At 38.6% G+C, this 20,765-nt stretch overlaps 1 protein-coding gene across 33 annotated transcripts in view; it reads left to right on the top strand.

The window, feature by feature from the left end:
• DLG2 (discs large MAGUK scaffold protein 2) overlaps window positions 1–20,765 on the top strand; it is a 984,419-nt gene that overhangs the window by 851,390 nt on the left and 112,264 nt on the right. Inside the window, exon 1 of one of the 33 annotated variants that reach the window (XM_068181630.1) lies at window positions 17,298–17,614. The exons of the other annotated variants lie outside the window; for them this stretch is intronic. The gene's annotated coding sequence lies outside the window, so the exon portion shown is untranslated. Of the gene's footprint in view, window positions 1–17,297; window positions 17,615–20,765 lie in introns of those variants that run through there. 33 annotated transcript variants of the gene reach the window in all.

The following is a 20,765-nucleotide window of genomic DNA, read 5'->3' as shown; positions in this document are numbered from 1 at the left end:
TCTGAGAGTTTCTGGACCTGTGTATGATTTAGTATAGGGTTTGGGTACAGCAATGAAAACATGTTATTTTCAATCACAAGCTCAAGTAGAGGCTGGGCAGAGAACAGGTTGAGAGTTCTTCTGATGAGAAGGACTTGTTTATTGATGAGCAGCTCAACATGACCCAGCCATGTGCACTCACAGCCCAGAGACCCAACCTCATCCTGGGCTGCATCCAAAGCAGTGTGGGCAGAAGGGCAAGGGGGGGGGGGGGATTCTGTCCCTCTGCTCTGCTCTGATGAGACCTTACCCAGAGTGCTACATCCAGCTCTGGGTTTCCCAGCACAGGAAAGACCTGGTCCTGTTGGAGCAAGTCCAGGGGAGGCCACAGAGAAGAACAGATGATGGGAAATCCTCTTCTATGAAGAGAGACCAAGAGATCTGAGGTTGTTCAGCTTGGAGAAGAGATCTGTCTTCAGGGAGATATCAAAGCAGCTTCCTAGTACCTAAAGGGGCTACAAGAAAGCTGGAGAGCAACTTTTTATAAGGATATGTGGTGATAGGAAAAGGGATAATGACTCAAAACAGAAAGAGGACAGGTTCAGATTGGATATTAGGAAGAAATTCTTTACTTTGAGGGTGGTGAGACACTGGCATAAGTTGCCCAGAGAAGTTGTGAATATCCTGTCCCTGGAAGTGTTCAAGGCCAGGTTGGATGGGGCTCTGAGAAATCTGGTCCTCTACCTGTGGCAGTAGAGCTGTAACTAGATGAAATTTAAGGTCCCTTCCAACCCAAACCATTCTATGATTCTATGAATTTCCTCCATTTTCTTTCCTTCTTTCTTCTTTTCTTTTTTTTCTTTTTTTTTTTTTTTTTTTTTTTGTTTTGTTTTCACAAAAGGAAACAATGTCTTCGAGTTAGCTCAAACAATACAAGAATCATATTTTATACTTAGAGCCATTTCACTTGCACCAAATTTTGGGGTGTTAGTGCCTTGTCAGATTAACAAGGGAAAGAAAACAGGGGAAGGAGTGTCCTTCCTTATTAGCAGGAAATTAGATATTGGGTGTTCTGAGCTGCTACATCTTCCTAGGTGATCAGAATTGGAATGAAGCTGTGGTCAAAGAACAAAGTTAAAACCTAACAATCTTTTTAAAACATGATGAATTTAGGTTTGTTGAAGTGCAGGGGAGCAGGTCTCCGAAATTATGTCAGTGAGAGTCAGGGCCTCTTTCAAAAGGTTCAATGTCAACCTCTTGATATCATAATTAAATGCTGTGGAAATAATTGTCTCTAGGTGAAAATCTTGACAAAACATGAGGGAAAGTACACATAAATACTTTATTGAAGCACAAAGAAAGAAAAATGGTGTGATGAAACTGGCTCCTTAAAGGTCCTGTAATATTGATGTCTGGGGAATAGAGTTTTCCAAAAGCATTCAATAACCTGATATTAACAGAAGGAGAGTTAGGTCAATAGGGAATGCTCAGAAAACTATCCATTAATTACATGGAAACAGAGAGTGATTCAGGTTGGAAGGGACCTCTGAAGACCATCTATTCCAGCCCTCTGCTCAAAGGGTGGCCACCTGATCCAGGCTACTTAGTTAGCCTTCCTCATGCAAGTTCTTCATATCTCCAAGGATGGGGATCCACGGCCTCTCTGAGTAACATGTTCCAGTATTTCATCATGTTCATGGTGATTTTTTTTGCTCCTGGATTTAGTCAGGATTTGCTCTTGCTGGAACATATGGGTTTTGCCTCTCATCCTTTCTCTGTGCACCTCTAAGAATGATCTCTCTGAACTTTCTCTAGACCTTGTCATTAGGTAACTGCAGACAGCAACAAGTTCCCCTTTTGAGTTTTACTCTTAAGGCTGAACAAACCCAAGTGTCTTTTGTCCTTCTGCACGAATGCCTACAATGGGGTTATTCAAAGTAAGCTGCCAATGCTAAGGCAGATCTTCTGCTGTGCAGAGTATCCAGCTTGCTCTCCGAGGAGAGGGACAGCTCTGCCAGCCCTCTTTAATCCTGCAGCCCTGTGGAGCTCTGATGTGAATTACTGCCGATGGTAGATGACAGAAGAGATGTGCATTGCTTGGTTACAGGGGAACATCTTTGTTCCATCTGACTGCTTCTTTTATTACAAACCTTACTGTAGCAAGGAACAAACCAGATTTCTGCTGTCTGCTCTTCTCTTCCTTAAAGTTTCATTAATTAGCTCATAAAAGCATCTACAGATCTCAGATACATATAATTTTATGATCCCAGCATGCTTTGGAGGATTAAGGATTAAGCTATACTTGCTTTGGTACAGAGGTGAAAAGAGGACTAGGAATGGTGCAGGAAACAGGACAGGAGCTTGTGCCTGGGAAAGATGAAGAGCTCACCCAGAGCACCATTATGCTGGGAAGCACCTGGGTGCGTTATTATACTTTCATGTGTTTCAGAGGTTCTCATATGCATTCATATTTTGTGCTTTCTTGTATAAAATTGCTTACAATTTAGATTAGTTTCATTAAATGTAAGGGATTTTTAAGCTTATCTGAAGGGAGTCTTTTTTTTTTAATCAAAATGCTGCTTTTGAGACACTAACAGTGTTTAAATGTGAAAAAATCCATCCACAAACATTTAAATAAAACCAATATTTTAGGAACTTCTATAATGTCAGAATAGGGCTGCACCAATTATATTTCCACAGGTGTAAAAATCTAGAGGAGGAATAGGTCACAAAGCTTTTCAAATCATAAAAATGTGATCACAGAATCCTACAATGGTTTGGGTTAAAAGGGACCTTAAAGATTCAGCAATTTGTGTGCTAATTTATTCCAGTGGTTATTCATTTTAATAGCTATTAAAGTATGTGCATTATTTCCCATGTGGATTTTTCTGTCTTTCAATTCCTAATCTCTTCTTTTCATGCCTTCCTAAATGAAGGTCATTAAGTACCTAATATTTTGCCCCATGAAAAAAGGCCTTACATTTCAACTTCTCTATTTTCTCTTTGCCAAACTAAAAGCCTTTATAACAATTTCTTCCACTCCTCAGCTGTCTTTCTTAGGGACTGCTTTGGCTTTTGCCCCAGTGTTTCACCATCATTTTTGGACAACAGCATATCTTTCAATGTTTTCACACCAGTTTCCTCAGTACCCCAAAACATATTTTTAGTCTGCATTTTACTCCTTTTTCTGTTCAGTCTAAGCACACCAAACCCACGTGAATTGCCCAGCCATTTTTACTGCAAATTCACTCTTTTCAAGCATCAACAACAATGGGTTTTGGCCTTGTTTCTTTTTATATATACATATAGTATTCATTTGCTATATTCAGACAATTTTCATTCAACTAGGACTAACTTAGTAAATTAACCACATCATAAAACAGGGCTTATGTCTTCTAATTTTTATTACCTTTTCTAACAGTCTTTGTTCTAGCCTACACTTAGTCCTCAAGAGCCTTAGCTTTCAAAGGCATTGATGAAGATGCTGGAAAATATGTGGGTTTGGACTTATCCATGTGAAACCTCACTGAAAATATCTTCATTCACAAATCATTTTCTGCTTTTAAATAGCATTTTAAAATACAAACCATTTCCTTGATACTTAATATGGGCTTTACTAATACTGTATGGTACATAGCCTGTTCATTTGGAAACTCAGAGACCACTTTTACACTTAAAGAGTATTTTTAATTGGTCATCTTTTTACAGTCTGGACTGAGGCTGTTTTTGAGAGTGCATATTTTCAATAAAATCATGTCAATGGTATTACATTCCCATCCCTTTCCTTTTTTAAAAATTAATTTTATTTCACTGATATTAGACTAATTAGTTGGTGCTCACCCAGGCATATTTTCTGTTCATCTGGATTACAATTCTTTCAGCCTGTTGGAGTTTCTCTTTGTTCAAGGTGCACAAAGGAGGAAAATTTATAAAACAGATATATTCTCATCTGGCACTTCAAGAGCTCTTAGACATTCATTCATCATGTCTCTTTATATATAATATTCTATTCACAGTTAATAATGTTTCATTTCTACTTTGTTTTAGTATGCACTCTACTAATTACAGGCGGGTCTTTCATCCCTTCCACGTAAGAAAAGTGAATCTTCCTATTTATTTCCGAAAGCTGAATTGAAGTATTTTGTGACTAGTTCCCTATGTTCTGCAACATTATTAAGAATTTTCTTATCTTCACCCAATTATGTATCTACACTATTGATCAGAGCTTTTTTCCCCATGGAACCAGGAAGAACTTTTCGTTGAATCATAGAATCATTAAGGATTTTGCAAACGACCTCTAAGATCATCAAATCCAGCTTTTAACCCAGCACTGCCATGTTCACCACTAAAACATATCCACAAGTGCTACATCCACACACCTTTTAAACGCTTCCCAGGAAATGTTCCTTTGAGCCTATCTTGCCCTTTCTGGAACTATATCTGTCATTGCTAGAAATTGAACTTTAGGGTCTGCAATGGCAGAGCAGCCAACTGGAGGATCCATGTCTTATGTGAAGGCTTGACCAACTTTTCAGCCACATGCATGAGAACTGTAGGTGCAAACAATGGGCTCCAACTCTGTGGCTGTGATCTCAGTGTTAACAGAGAGTCCCTGGTGAAATTTGTTTGCATCGTGGCATCAAAAGTGCCATTTTGGTGGCATTTTTTCATGTTGTGAAGGTGCCTGGCATTTTTCTGTTTTCTTCCTCTAGAGGCAAGTTCTGCTGTAGTTTTCACTTCAATGGCTATATGGGGAAAAACCTCCAAACCCCAACAAATAGTATGTGAGGGCAGAGGCAAAATTATTTCCTCAGCTGAACTCATAAAACCTTCACAACAGATTCCTGATTCTCTGTATTGAGTTATCTGAGTGGCAAATTTTGCCCAGAGGCTTGTATGAAAAAATGTGTAGCTAACAAAAAATTGTATTTTTCATTTGAAATCAAAAGGTAACTGAATTTTTACCAGAGCTTCCAGGGAATGCAATAGTAATTATGTTTTAAGCATTCTCGCAGCATTTACCTAGGTGTCTGGGTTGCTGATCAATGATACCAAATAATGGGACAAGCTGAGGAGTTTATTGTGGAGATGGTGCCCTATGTTAGGGGCATGCAGCCCAGGAGAGGATGTCGGCGTGTAAACAAAAACAGAATTCAATCAACATTGACTAACAGGGAGAGGCTAAATTACTGTCCTTAAAGGGAATATGCTTGTGGAAGTGCTAAAATGTGTTTTAGATTTTCAAGAGGACCAAGAGGTTGATGACTGTCCTATTTTGGGTACAGAGAGAGGACAATTTTGAAGAAACAAATGTCTCCTTGATTCAGATTGAAAATTAGAGCTTTCTCAAAACAAGATCATAGAGGATCAGTTTGTTATCTTTCAATTATGACATTTTTAAGAGGCCTAAAATTAGTGCTGCATGTGGCAGACAATATTTGGGGGTTTACTTAGTTTTTAACTTTTATCTTAAGTTCTTTAAAAAAACTGGACCAGATGGTGTCCCTGGGGTGAGGTGGAGGGAGCTCCTGCAGGGTCTGGGGAAGAGAAGGAGCTAAAAGCTAGAAGAAGCTTCAAGGTCTGAGAGGTGAAAGGACCACAAGAATAAGATGGGAACCTGCAGCTCATGTCCAGGCTGTAAGAATTTCTGAGAGGACAGGACAGAAAGAACTGGAGGGCTGATGTGGGGTCTGCTGCTCCTTAGAGAGTCCCTGAGTTAGAAGCAGCAATGGCTGGAAGCATAGAGCCTCTCATCCCATGGAACCATGATCTGCCAGAAGAAAATTGTGTATAATCCCTGCATAATATGTCTCTGATTTAAAATAATAACTTTGGTGTCATATATGCTAATAAACAGTGTTTGGCAGTATTTCCAAACAGGAATATTTTTGCCCTTGCTGTTAAATTGTTAGCAGGTTCCCTGACACATTTTGTCCCAGCACTACATGATTTGGAAGCCAGCTCAGGTAGAAGACCAGCCCCAGGAGCCAGGTTAAACTTTGGGACAGTGGGACAGTTTGGTAGGCCAGACATGAGGTGCTCCAAGCTGCCTCAGGTTATGGGAATCATCTTGGAAACATTTGAGTTACTAATTATAAATGTGGCTTTTGAGGTCTCTCTAATTAAAAATGTTAGGTTTCCAATAAAACCTCCATTTTCTGAGTCCAGGAATCTTTCACATCCATTCCACAGCTCTACCCAGCCTAGGGTCCTGTGGCACTGGGGTTATGCCATCCCTGGCAGTATCAGCACTTCTGAAAGCAGAGTTGAACGGGGGGGCCACAGGATACCCCTGTTTCATTAGAGCATCAAGAAGTGCAAAATGTGAACACGGGGTATAAAGGTGTTTTTTTAAAGTACCTTTTTCCCCAGCAATCTGAGTGTCAGAGCACCAGGACATATGCTCACTTTGAGATCTCCAGGCAGCTCAGCGATGCTGTGTGCTGAGCTACTTGTTGGCACCATCCAGTCTTTCCAGCTCCTGCACTAGCAGCCTGCCACAACCTTGAGGATCACCCCAGTTTGCCTATTTGTTGTTGATTGAATGCCACACAATGTATCAATTTTCATAAATATGCATAGTTGTTTGTTTTTTTTAATTAATGCATATTTTTGCAGTTTTTAATATATGTTATCAATCAGTTTCATGAACTGTGGGGAGATAAAAGAGTTGAATAAAGCCAAGAGAACAAATGGTCCTTTTTAACCTAAAATCCACCTTTCTTCCCAGTGCCAGTGTGCTTTTGAAAACAGTTGTTAGGAAATTAGCTGCATTTTCTAATTGTTCTTGTGCTTCTATATAGAGCAGACCTGCCATGAATAACCCCTATGGATGCTCATGCAGGCACACCCCAATTCATTTAGCTTCTGGGAATTACTTTCTCCATTTCCAGAGCACTTTTTCAGCAGAACTGTTTGTGGTGCCTCTCTTGAAACACAGCATCCCTTTGCTGGGCCAAAGAACAGAGGCAGCAGAGCAACCAGATAACCCCCATGTTTCCTGTAAAAGGAGTTCATTTTTAATGATGATGGCAAAGGAGACCAAAAAGTGAGAGAGGGATATAGAAAGCTTGCATAAAATATATGTTCATTCCTATTGATTCTCTTCCTTTCTGATGTATATGCAATTGAGGTTGACTTGTGTTTGCCAAGATAGTTAGGATTTGTATAGATACCTGGATGCCTGGACAAAAATAGCTGAGGAACTGTGCTGAATCTTTGTCATCACATTCTAAAGCCCCAAATCTGGGGATAATCTATTTTGGTTTTGGTTGGTTTTTTTTTGTTTTTTTTTTTTTTTTTTCTTGCAGCAGCAGCAGCATTTTTATATAAACCAGAGAAATCAAGACAAAATAAGCAAAAAACAAACAATGAAAGATCAACTGTGGGATTTTATTTGTCACATGTACTCCATTATAAAAATATTTATTGATTTTAGGTAGGATACCTGTCATGTAATAAAAGAAACTGTTCACTGATGATGCTGCATCTGGATATTCTCAACAGGCACTGTTTCCATGTGGCAGAGGGGGGAAAAATAACAAATAAATGAACACCTGCTCCACTTATCTGTCCTTCATGCTAAGAGTAGAGGGAAAATATTTTGGTAGGGTACATTTTGGTAGGATACATTTTGTTATGACATTATGATTTTGCCGAAGTGCCAGGATAGTCCAGGTGAGTTTCTGGTTCCTGGCAGCTCTGTTCTCCTAGTTGATACCTAAAATCTTTTGGCAACACTGTTGCAAGGTTTTGTTTTTCTATATTAGGCAACATGATGAGCTCACTCCCAGGCTGTTGGAACAACTCTAAGCGTAATAATTGTCATTTTTTTCCCCTCGTGTGTTAGCATGAATTTGCAGAGGTGAAGTACCTCTTTGCAGGATTAGATCCATGAGTCTTTTGTTAGGTTCTATCTGGATTTACCAAGTGGACTGTAAAATTATTCTAATCCTAATAATGCTTAGTATAGGACATGCCTTCAGATGTAGAAAATAATTTGAAACATTATTTAGATTTCAGAAGTCATAACATTTATCACAAAGATAAAATAAGTCAATAGTTTAAATTAATATAGACATTCCCAGTAAGATTACTTCCAAAAATTGAATAGCTTTTCAAAACTCTATTTTCTCAGCTGCCAACTTCTGTCCTTGGTGATTATATACCATATAATGGCATTTTGCTTCCTGAGCACAATATTAAGGACTAATCTGAGTTTTGAAATGGCTTGTCCCTCTGTCATTTCTCTTTACAGCATATACTCTTAAATTTTAATGTATTGAATATATGCTATGTCTTTTTAATAACTACTATTACATGAGAAGGAGGATTTTAGTTTGCTTGGAAAGATTAAAAATAATTTCTGGCTACAACATCCAGTCTAATGCCAGTTGGTGTTTCATGCCCACAGGAAGCTGTTAAATTTATTCACCAGGTGTAAAAGGGAAGGTAAAGAAAATCAATCATTTGAAGGGAGCACTGTGTTAAATTAATGCATATTAGGATCCCAAGTGGATTTAATTCTTCCAGAAAAAAAAAAAAAAAAAAAAAAAAGAGGCCTGAGTTTCTGGTAGCTTAATTTAAAGAAAGACCTTGAAGTAACTCCATGAATATTAACATGCTAAATTTTAACATACATTGATTTCATATATTTATTTGCTTTTTCCCTAATTTTCTACAATTCCTCTTAAGTCTAGAAGTTTGTAGTTTAAAACCAGACATTTGAAAATTAACTGCAAACCAAGTAGGATATTAAACTCCATTCTTCATCCTATATAATATCAGTATAGAAATATGTTACAGGTGTAATTATGATATGACTTTCAAATTTATGTCTCTTAGGTTTCTGAGAAAAGCCAAATACATACTTCAGCAATTGTACAAGAAACATGCATTTATAATTGAACAATTAATCTAGGCGTGTAATCATTTGCATTTAATTTCCATCAAATGTCTGGGTAAACTTATTGTTATTAATATTTTTATAATTAATATATTTCATAGGAATATTTGCACAAGAAATGTAATGCTAATATTTACATCTCACCAGCCAAGAAATGAAGAAATAGTGTATGGTTATGCAAAATTAATACTGTAAATACTGTCAATATAATGTTCATAAATCATATACAGGCAGAGGGCATCTACTAACTCCTATGTGATCATTAATTTGTGAAAACAGCAAAAACAATCATTAAAAAAATTGAAAATAACAGAGAAGAAACCATATATTCACTACAAATTATTTACCCTGCTTTGCTGGTTGATCATACTCAGAAAGGCTTTACCTAGTTGTCTGTTCTTTTTATGAGGATATAGGTAGTGTAGTCAAAATATACACATAGGATTTGCATTTTTCATCCTCCAAAAATTCTCTGTTAATTCAGCGGGAAAGAGTAGTCCAATGGGATGCTTACTGTGAAGTAAAGTAATTAAATCTACTGGTAGAAAGCAAAAAGATTTTTTCCCCTTCATAAATTTCTGTGCAGGCTAGCTAATTTTTGCATGCCCAGAACTTTGATGATACTTTCAGGGCCGTAGTTTTTGTTGCTTGCTAGCACCATGCCAGGATATCCGTCGGGTCACGCATTTCCAAGACACGTCCCATCTATGAAGATAAGAAGCTGACTACAGTCTCCACAGGGAGTCATCATCTGAACTGCCCTGTCCTTTTATGGTGTACTGTACACAAGGTTTTCTTTGTAAGGGTCATATTGTTTCCTTCAAAAGTGGCCCATTTTCATCATCCTAATGCATTTCTATACCATGTTGCTGAAGTCCTTGTTCGCTACTGGCACAAAGCAGTATGGATTGTCCACTTTCAGCATCCTCACCTCAGGATCATTTTGTTCTTATTGTTCTCATTCGAGATTATTCTGCCCCCAAATCACATTTTAACAATGTATTCACTGGGAAGTGGAGCTGCAAAAGTTCCTTTAATTTCTATCCCTGCTCAGCAGCATTACTTTTATATTATTTCCTTGTATGTCCCTCAGACTAACATTGTCTGCTGTGCAATATTAACACTGAGAGGGCCGATATATTTATTTGTTTCTAGTTGTGGGTAAAAACAGAAAAAAAAAAGACTGGAAAAAATCACTGCTTGGACTCTCCAACTCTTGCAGAACTGTTTGCTTTGAAGGTGCTTAGGTGGCCTGCATGATAAATGCTTATATACATCATTATTTCTAGTGTATATTCACAGTACCTGCATGGAGCAGTGTTGAGCTAAGTGAGTCACAGAAGCAACATCCATCCCAGGACACACAAAATTCTTATAACAAATATCCCAAGTTCCCAGTTACTGCCATTTGCTCCTGCTTTCCTTTTCCAAGGTGCTCTGCTAAAATAGCAGTTGAGTTGAAAGCATGAGTGAGAAAAGGCCATCAATTCCCCACTGCTGCTCTTAACTTTTATCTTTGGCCTTTATTTTCCATATGCTGTGTTTACAGTTCTGGTGTTATCTGGCAGAAAGTTGGGCAGAGCACAGGAGTAGACACCCATAAATTCAAGTGCTGAAAACACATCCTCAGTTTTAACATGTGCCACCTCTCTATTCCGTTGTTCAGCATTCCCAGATGAATCCCATTTTGTCATTTACGAAATCTTAATGGAATGTTCTTGTTGGATCCACACAGCGTGAGTTATTTCTGTAGGGTTTCAATCAGAGATTCTGATACTGTAGTGATAATAAGTATTTATATTTCAACTCTTTTAATTCTTCAGTTCTTCAGTTAAAGGTCTTAGAGCACTTTCCCACTCCTAATTAATTCTCAAGCTATAAGTAGTTCAAGAGCAGAGCATCTAATCAGTGTCCTGGTTCTTGGGTCCCTTCAGAGAGAATCCTCACAAAAGGGTGGCTTGTCCTTAAGTGCCCCGCTGAGCTCAGACTGTGGAAGTTATTACTGGATGCAAATGTGTTGGGATAGCAGACATTTACCTGCTCATGGTTATTGCTGACCTGCAGATGAAGTGGTCATTCCCACCTTCAGAATGCCCAGACAGTGCGGGAATACACTGAGCATGACAATCCCCTCAAAGCAAGTTTTCCAGGGAACCATCACCCTCGTTACCCAAAAGGGTTTCTTGTGAGCACTGAATTAATTGTCCTGGCATTAGAGACAAGACAGTAAATCTGCAGTTTCAGCAGTCTTGTGAACCATGTAAGGCTACAGATGATTCCTGCAGAGCTGAAAGAGGGTATTCTCTATCCTAAAAAAGAGTTATTTCTTCCTTTCTTTTCAGAGCAATACTTTGCTCTGATGCTGCTGTAATTCCATGTATTATTTCTTGCTGGGAGGTACTTTCTTGGCACATTCACAAGAAATGGCAAAAACTGCAGACGTAAATTTGCAAGAATGCTGGCACAGATCTAGCTTGAGTATCACCTGCTGTCCTTCTTTGGCTTGTCTGAATCCTAAACTGCTCTGCATGTTCAGGTTCTAGCAACAGCATAACCATGGAGTTCAGTTTGAGTAGGTTAAATTCTTGGGGTGTCATCTAAGCTAGTTCATGTGGAGCTTGTATCTCTACACTGCTCTGCCATCTGCATTGTAATTAGTCATCCAGGCTTCAGATTTTCTTTCCTGAAAGAAAACCGTAGGAGGGGAAAACTTAATCTGAGAGTGTGTGCGTGCGTACTGATTCCTGTGCTAGCTCTTTGTCACAATCAGTGCAGGAGGCATCCTCAGGCGATGCCGCTTATTTTTTACAATCTATCACAAATGCAGGCCTGAATTTCACTCTTTCCTCATGAAGACAGTTTTGTGTGTTTCCCTTTCCATGGACAGCCCCTTGCAGTAGTGTCACAGGACTCTCCAACAAAGCAGGTCTGCTTTCTGTACCACACACACTCTGCCTCTTGTGCTGCACTCTCTGCAGCTACCAGGAAAGAGGGTGCAGCCGGGTGGGGGTCTCTTCTTCCATGTAAAAAGTGATAGGACAAGAGGAAGTGGCCTCAAGTTGCCTCAGGGGAAGTTAGATTAAATATTAGGAAATTTTTTTTGCTAAATGTGGTCAGGCATTTGAACAGGCTGCCCAAGGAATTTGTGGAATTACTGTCCCTGGAAGGGTTCAAAAAACATGTAGGTGTGGTGCTTGGGGGTATGGTTTGATGGCAGACTCGGCAGTGTTGTGTTAATGGTTCAACAGGATGATCTTAAAGGCCTTTTCCATTTGTATTCTGTGTTTTTTACTGTGAAGTCTGTAGAGCTGTTGCTTTCTCCATGTGTCAGTTCTTGCTGTAGGTAACGTGAAGGACTATGCCAAGCTGACAGATTTTCATCACCATCCTCAGAGGAGTCAAGTGTATCATTCCTGTGCTGTACTTCTTCCCAAATCAGCCACCTACTCCTCCCACCACAGAGTGCACGCAGAGTTAAACTGCAAATCCAAGGAGGATCTTCATGGCTCCACCATTCTTTGCCATCCAAAGCTGTTAACTCATTTGCTTCCTACATTAGGCTTACAAGGAGTTGACTGTGGGACCTTCTTTTTGTGAAAAATATGTATAAAAGATGCTTGTCTGGTTTGCTACTAGATTTAAACTTTTAGCTAGTAGAAAGTGTATCTTTAACTATTTTTTTCCAGCTCATAGAGCTATTAAGTCTTTTATGAATTGCTTTGGATTTGAGTATCAAGCTTCAGAAAAATTTAACTCATTTATTTAAAAGGGAATAGCGAAAGCAAACACAAGGTTCAATGGAAAACAAAAGACAAGAAAACAAAACCAAAAAAAAAGCAAACTAGTTCTGGATTCTGAACCATCTCCTCCAAGTTTCTCAGTTCTTTTAACCAGTTGAACTAATCTAAGCCATACAGAATATAAACATTTTTATGAAATATCAGACTGTTCCTGTGATATCTGCTGACTTATTAATGAGTTGCCATATTATTCCAGGTTCACAGGGTGCTATAAAAGGCTTTTCAAATCAAATCAAATCCAGACAGCCTCTCCAGAGGCTCTAGGGAAAGTGCCATCTGGTCTTCCTCCCTTTTAGCTGTTCTTCTTTATTACTGATAGGATCATTCATATTCTTAAGACTGTGAAGCCACTATTAGGAGAGATCAGCCTTCCTAACTAGCAAAGCAAGTTCTTGTCATTGCCCTTGATCAACTTAAATTGCTCTCTTGGGCATCTGTTCATTCAGACCTAGCTGAATATAATTTTTAATTCTCTTTTTTCTGTGTTTTTTCAAACACAGTCCTCATTCAGAAAGAGGACTTGAGCTTTCGCTCTGCACTTGTAGCAAAAGAGATGTCACTTGAGGAAGAAAAGTATTGTAATACAGAAAAATATTATTATAGCAATAGCACTTGTACAGTCCTTTGCATCATCAAAGCCCTGTGCCAGCTAATTTCTCAATTAATCTAAGTATACACTTTTATTCATTTGCACTTATGAAGATTAATCTTAGAAACTGAAACTATTTAAAAACTGTTCTTATATGACATTTCATGTGTACAACATTGAAAGAAAATTAATTTCTCTATTGCCTTCCTGTGGCAACTAAATTAATTTACATTGTCACTGTTTATTTTGGAATGTGGGATGTATGTAAGTTACAGCAATGGAATCTGACTCAATGTGTACTATTTTACCATATATTTATAAAAGCAAATATTCTTTTTGGATTCAGACCACAGACACAGGAGTAGTTTGCGAAACTCATAAATCCTCTGTGGTCTCAGCTGGAATTAAAAGTTTGATAGATTTCTGTACTTGAAAGGAATCATGATTCTATTTCACCTACTACCCTTCAGTGTATAGGCAGGAAAATTCCCTGTAACTAGGGGATTGTCTTTATCAAGTGTAATAAAAGACCTCTACAATTATACTCAGCTGATTTTGATGTGAAGAAAGGTAGATCTCAGAATTAACTAAACTCATACAGCTTTCATGGTAACTCTTAGCCAGATTAGGGAGGGAGAGCTAAATTAGTGCTTTGCTGGGAGGAAGGTGGGAAGTGACTTGCAGCCCTTGATACCTTTTGTCCTATGCAGGGGCCAGCATAAGCTGGGCTATTATAAAGTGATGCAGACTGAGGCAGAGCGGTGGGTTGAGCCTGCCGTGAAAGAAAAAACATCTGTAAGAAATAAAGTGTTTTTACACCCCCGGATCATTGGAAAGCTTAGGCTTCTTGTTATTATTGCTCTTCTGAATGATATTATCTGATAAATGCCCAGTCCTTTTTTAAATCCTGCTGGGCTCTTTGCTTTAGAGATATGCTTTGACAGTGCCATCAAAAGGCTATCAGATGAAAGAGTGTAAATCCAGGGTAAAAATGTATCCAGTGTTAGTCTGACAAAAGAAAAATCAGTAAAGAAATTGAAGATTGCTAAATGCAGGACACAGGATAAGTACCTGTCTAGTTTGCAATTTGGTATTTTAGGCCACATTGCAAGGATTACTACTCGGAGCACTGGTCATCCGTACCATATGGTGTGGCCTGGGAATTATCTCTTTTGGTGCCCATTTTTTCACCTGAAACTCCAGGTCCACGCTGTGGAGATACTGGAGATGTGGTTTAGCTTCATTGAGGTGAAAGTGACCAGTAGTAGCTAATTTGTGATATTGATAGTATCTGCCTGTAGTTCTTTTTAATTTGAAGTTACCTTTGCTTCTTTTGCTCTTGTTATTCCAGCTGAATACCCTGATTTTTCCCCAGTGATCGGTGTGCTGACTTTAGAGAGCAAATAAGATATCCATGTTGTATAGTCAATATAGTCTATGTGATTATGGACGAAAGAAGTAATGTTTTGGTAGCAAATGGGAACATTTTTGTCTTGTGTTTTTGGGGTTTTTTTCATTTTTAGATCATTTCTATTTTGCAGCTTGTAGCGAAGAACATCAGAGTCAATACCAAATGTGTTTGTTACAAACGCCTTAAAAATACATACTCTATATATACGTGTAGGTATACAGAAATCTGGCAGCCATATGGGATTTTCACACACCTGTCAGTGGAGTGAATATGTTTGAATGTGAAATCTCACATTCTGCACCAGAATGTAAGAACAGAGCCCCAAGGACATGGGTCATGTGTTGAGCGTATTAAATCACCACTATAACTACCACATTGTTGACTATTATGGCAGTATCAGCTGCATTACCCATTGAAAGGTAACATGGAAGCCAGGAAAACTAATTAAAAATTGCTAGTGTGAAACAGGGTAGCAATTTCTCTTGGAATTGTGCATCTTATGTAATGCCACAGACTCTGGTTTATGTATGCCACCTACACACAGATATGAAATATTGCTGTGGCTTACATTAGTGAGATATTGGTCACTTTTACAAACATTTTCTTCAGCAAGTGGGAGCTGAATTTCCGCGTGAATGTTATGTTGGTCAAGGACATTCAACCATGCGTTGCTTGTGTCTTATTCATGTGGCAGCAGACGGTTATAAGGCAGTGTCATGTTTACACAGATCCTTGGGAAGCCTCTTAGAGTCTGAATGGTTAAGGCAAAGCAAAAAGGAAAATAGGGCATTCTGGCACATATGGTTTGAAACTGTCTCTTATAAAAAATAGGTCAGAAACCCTAATTAGTGCACAAGACAACAAACTGTTGTAATCAGGCCACTTTAGGGAACCTCCATGGTATGCATGTGAAATCTATAAGCCCGTGAAAATAGAATTTGGCTCTAAAAGCCAAATCCAGTAGCATGGATTTTTTTTTTTCTTTTTGCTGCTTCTTATTGAGCCAAGGTTTGTCATTTGAAATATTTATATTTTCTCCCCATAGTGGATTATTCTTGGTCAGTATCACTGGAGAATCCAGATATTGGATCTCAGCTGTCCTTTCCTCTGAGAAAGACAGTGACATCAAAACCATTGCTCTGATTAAATCCTGATATGTCTCCCCTATATTCTGCCACCCAATTCTAGAGAGCTTTTCCTTTATACAGTTTTCTGTAGTAAGAGCCAGCAGCACATGCAGAAATGCTGCTCATGCCTCTGGCCTGGAGTGATTTTTTTCTCAGATAGTAAAGGTGCTGAATACAAAGAGACAAATGAGGAATGGGGTGGAACAAGCAGCTGAGAACAGGAGAAATGGGATATATATATATATATACACAAATATATATATAGGACTAGCTCTTGCTATGCATGAAATGCAACACCCTGTTCCCACATTGTGACGCACATCAGTCAGTCCAGATGGTGAGAAGGGTTGGGTTTCTGCCTGGGGCTGCCGGCACAGGCTTCATTTGCATTCCTCAGCCCAGTTGTTCATGGAAAAGCATCCAGGCAATGCACAACCACTCACACAACTGTGCTCACCTTCCCAAGAACAACATTTTTTCATGGCACCAAAAAGGAGGGGAGTTTTACAGGCATGGGAAATGAAAGCAGCTGGAGCAAGCGTTCAGGTTCCAAGTGGAACCCTCTGAGAAGCATCACCAGTGATGTAGAAATGAAAAATCCTCTTGAATAAAGTGTTCATTCCCACTCTATCCTCAAACAAATAGCCTTGAATTTGTGTAAAACACATACAAAATTCCTGGAGCTCAACTCTGAAAGAGCAACTTCTGCTCCCTCATAAAAAAATTGCCATGAAAATGCCTTTCCAGTGGCTGATCCCTGGCTGTGTTTTACCCTTACCATAACCAGCTTTGCTTGTTAGGGACTAATTCTGACTGTTAATTTGTGCCATGTGCAACAATTGTGATTTTTATTGCTGTAATTAATCCCATTTGAAAATGTTTAGTTTAATTGATTGGATTAATGGTAATTAGGTGTTTTGTTCTGCTATTTTGTATCTATATATTGACTTTAAAAACTATGGAAGCATATGGGGAAAAGAAAGTATTAGAGAAGTGAAGATCATTATAAGTACATCCTTATAATTTAGAGGATGATCTTAAAACCTTTCAGCATGTTTAGGAGGATTTTTAAATGGGCACAGAATTTCACCTAACAAGTATATTGCTTTTAACAGTCATTCTGCCTGGAGTAATGCTTTTAGGTTACTCATGCTAATGTCCCTGGAATTTGCCTGAATAATTTCCATTAATGATAGTAGAAGTAACAAACCTTTTGTCACTAAATGAGAACTGTGTCTTTAAGAAGGGAAAAATTTTATGAAGATTTAGGAAAAAAAATAGTGAAAATTATTACATAGAGGACACTGAAGCCACATTTACTACTGCATTAAGAAATGTTTAAGTGCAGAATTTGTGTTGGTAGATGGTTTCTTCTATGAGTTTTGCCTCTTCCCTAAGTGCAGTTGCTCATTCCACCTTAACAAGGTGCAGTGATTGACAGGTAGAGATGTTGCACAGAGCAGAAGGTGGGAGTGTGCTCTATTGGTTTGTGCTTGTACATCCTGAGCACCAATTACTGTCACTGCTGCCAGCACTGATGTGTTTATCAGGATGAGTTATAGCAGAATATATGTACACAGGCAGTGTGTATGCTGGATGACCACCCCCTGTGATGTAAAATATGAGAGTCTGGGAGCTACCGTTTTATAATTCATCAGGTTCAGCAGCTGAATGTTGTTGGTTGGCTTAGTTATAAAGGCAAGTGTGAACCGAACAGCAGACAGGAGCATCTTGCATTGAGAGTCCTGCAAAGCTGCATTTGGTGACTGGGCTCCGCTTTTGTTCAAGTGAATTCAGTCCTCGGTGAGTGATGGGGGTTCTGTCGAGGTAAAGCTGCTATTATATAAGCTGGGGAAACCTGCCTGCTAGTTTAATGTGTATTTTGCTGCTGGAAGTCCTTGTCTGTGGTTGTTTTTAGATTTTGCAATATTTTCAGTTGTGTACGTTACTGGCACAAAATGAGATGAAAAGAAAAATGCAATGATGAATTATTCACCATCGTGCTGTGAGGATCTCTTTCTAGCTAAAGTTACTTTCCTTTAGTGAGTGTGTTGGGGGTTCAAAGAAGCTACAAACCAGCAAATTTACCTGTCATTAAATTGTTTTTATTAGCATTTAAAGAGAGTGATGGCTGTGGCTTTTGTAACAAGAGGAAGGAAAAGAATAAGCAAATATCCTAAACATTTACAAATTCTTTGCTTTTTGTACATGTGGCTTTTCAGATGCAGCATTAAATCTTTTATGTGCAGTGAGGGGCTACAAAGAATCTGAATTGTAGAGCTTTTTAATTAAATACTCAGTAAATTGGTAGCTTCTTTCTGGTTTTGTGGTAATATGCTTAGTATCACATTAAAATGAATGATTCCCCATCTTGCATAACAACAGTGCTGAAATATGTGTAAGATGAAAGGCAAAGGGAGACTTAGAAACAAACTGTAGAAACATGCTATAGCAGAGCTATGCAGAGAAAGGTATATTTCCTATAGCATCTGCATGACTTTTTGAATTTCACCAGCTTTAGAGTCTTTGCTCTAATTATCACTTACTTCTTTTTGACCTTTGTATCTTTTAAAGCAAGCTCCGTTTATATGTTGACATTATCTTGCCAGTAACCTTTAAAGATCAATAAGCCTGCAAATTTTTTGTTGTTTTAATCAGAAAGGAATTGAAAAGCAGCATTTATGGAACTGAAATATTAAGACTGCCATATAATACCTATATGTCTCCCCAGGAGAGGGAAGTGGTCACGAGTAACAATTTTATTTTTTCTTTTATTAGCAGCAGTATTATAGTCATTGCTTTTGTCTCATTGTAGCCAGTTTAGGGTTATTTTTTCATTCTCTGTGGGTTGGAGAAGCAAGTTTATTGTATCTAAATATCAAGAGAGCTTGGCAGAACAGCACCTGTTGTTTTATTGCTGTATTATTAATACATGGAGGGAGATGCTCTCTTCCAGAGACCTCTCACCTGTTATCACTCCAAATTGTTTACTCTGTAGTGTTTTACGCTTGTATCATGACTTGTCCCTTAGAAATAATTTGTTCAGTTAGTTACATGTGAAGCATCAAAGCTGCAGGACTGATCCTGGTTTAATTAAGAAGGTATCTCATTTCAGTATTAATTTTTATTTAAAGAGAAAGGCTATTGGCAAAGTGGCCTTTCCCAGTGGTTTCCTTTGCTTAGCAGATTTGCACTTACACTTTATAAATCATAAATTTGAAAAGAGTATAATTTTTTGGTGACTATTATTTCCTGGCAGCCTAACAGACTAGAGCCTATTTCTAGGAAAGAGTGTATACCTTTGTCAGCATTACTTTATTTAAGAGTATTGCACTGCTTCTTAAGCATTCAGATCTATTTTCAGTGACCCCTGTGCCAGCAAATGGGTTTCTTGAGGTGTGAGCTTCTGGCTTTGCAAGTTCTCCTCCTTTCAGAAATCTGTGATACTGCATCCATCTGTCTAGGCATTTATATTGCATGCATCACAATGGTGTAATCTCAGCAATATGAACATTAACCATGTAAATGTATGTACTGTAACTTAGGAAGTATAAATTAGGACAGGAAAAGCAACCCTAAAAGGAGAAAGTTATGATATGGGCATATGGGCTCTTGTGGGAACCAGAGATCCAGACTCGCTATTTGTTATTACACAATAAATTAAGCTGACGACTAGTTCAGTCTCCAGGCAGTGGTATGGAGGCTTAGGCACAGATGAGAGCAGCTTCTCAAAGTTCACTCCAAATAAGACCAAGGAAAATAGCCAGAGGATGTGGCAAAAATCCCATTTTATCCTGGGTGCATGACTACTGCTCCTTTGTGGTCATATCCCAGGAGAGGTGCTGAAGGAAAAACAACAGAGACTAAGAATTGTATTTCACATCATCTCAATCTGGAGGACACAGATGTTTTGTCTGGGTATTAGTTTGGTCCTGTGATGCATGCCTTCCACCTGGCAGAAAGCAACAGCAGTGCTCTCCATGGAGTGCTGTGTCTTAAATGCCCTTAGGGCTGATCCAGGCAACAGCCATCCTTGTAGTTAGTGCTGCATCCTCCTGGAAACACTCTGCACCACAGCTCCAAGAGTGTGTTGGCTTCCTGACCATTTCTGAATAGAGGTAATATTTTAGGATTGATGCATAGCACTCTGGAGTAGCAGAAATCTGCTCTCCAATAGGGATCTTGCTCTGCTTTTGCCTTTTGGTTACAGATGAAATCAGTCACCATTATCTTTTGTATAAAATATAGATGCCCAGGAGAAATATCTTAGATAAAAGTCCTGAGCTCAGGAATTGATCTTTTTATCTTTTTCCTTTGATCTGAAACACCTGTTTACTGACCTTCAGGTTTACTGTGAAGTCCTATGGCAGCTTGTGGTCAACATTTTTGACAAAAAAATTATTGGATAAGCCAACATTAGTTTTTGGAGAGTTATTTTTTGGTTTGCAGTAAATACAGCTAATGTGTGACTGTGTAGTTGTGTGACTGTGCTCTTTGTGTAAAAAGTGATTGGATGTGGCAGCAGGAGTGTGTAAACTCAAAAGTTGATATGCCTGATACACTTCTGTTTTGCTCTTTCAAGCACACAGTACACAAACCATGCTTTCAAACAGAGCAAGACATTTATAATATTGAGTCTTGAGCAGAGAAACATCTAATGCATAAAATTGAAAGCTGTTAATTATATTTTAACTCTCTTTTTATTGAAGTGACTGATAAAGGGACACTGTGCTATTTTTAAGAATTCTCATGTTTGAATTCAGTATTCAAGATGGGTGTGAAACAAAGCTGTACAGGCATTGGCAGCCATAATGATGGGCTTTCAGGGAGAGGGCCTTCACTGGAAAAATAGGTGAAATTATAGGTTAGCCATGTAGTATCCTCAGTGTTGGGAATAGCCAATGTAATTTTATGGAAGGGAAGAGACAGAACATAGTAAAGGATGACAGTGTGT

Source organism: Anomalospiza imberbis, chromosome 2 (genome assembly GCF_031753505.1).
Source record: "Anomalospiza imberbis isolate Cuckoo-Finch-1a 21T00152 chromosome 2, ASM3175350v1, whole genome shotgun sequence".
Classification (NCBI taxonomy): domain Eukaryota; kingdom Metazoa; phylum Chordata; class Aves; order Passeriformes; family Viduidae; genus Anomalospiza; species Anomalospiza imberbis.
Note: the sequence above shows the minus strand (reverse complement) of the source record. Positions and strands in the feature narration are given on the sequence as shown.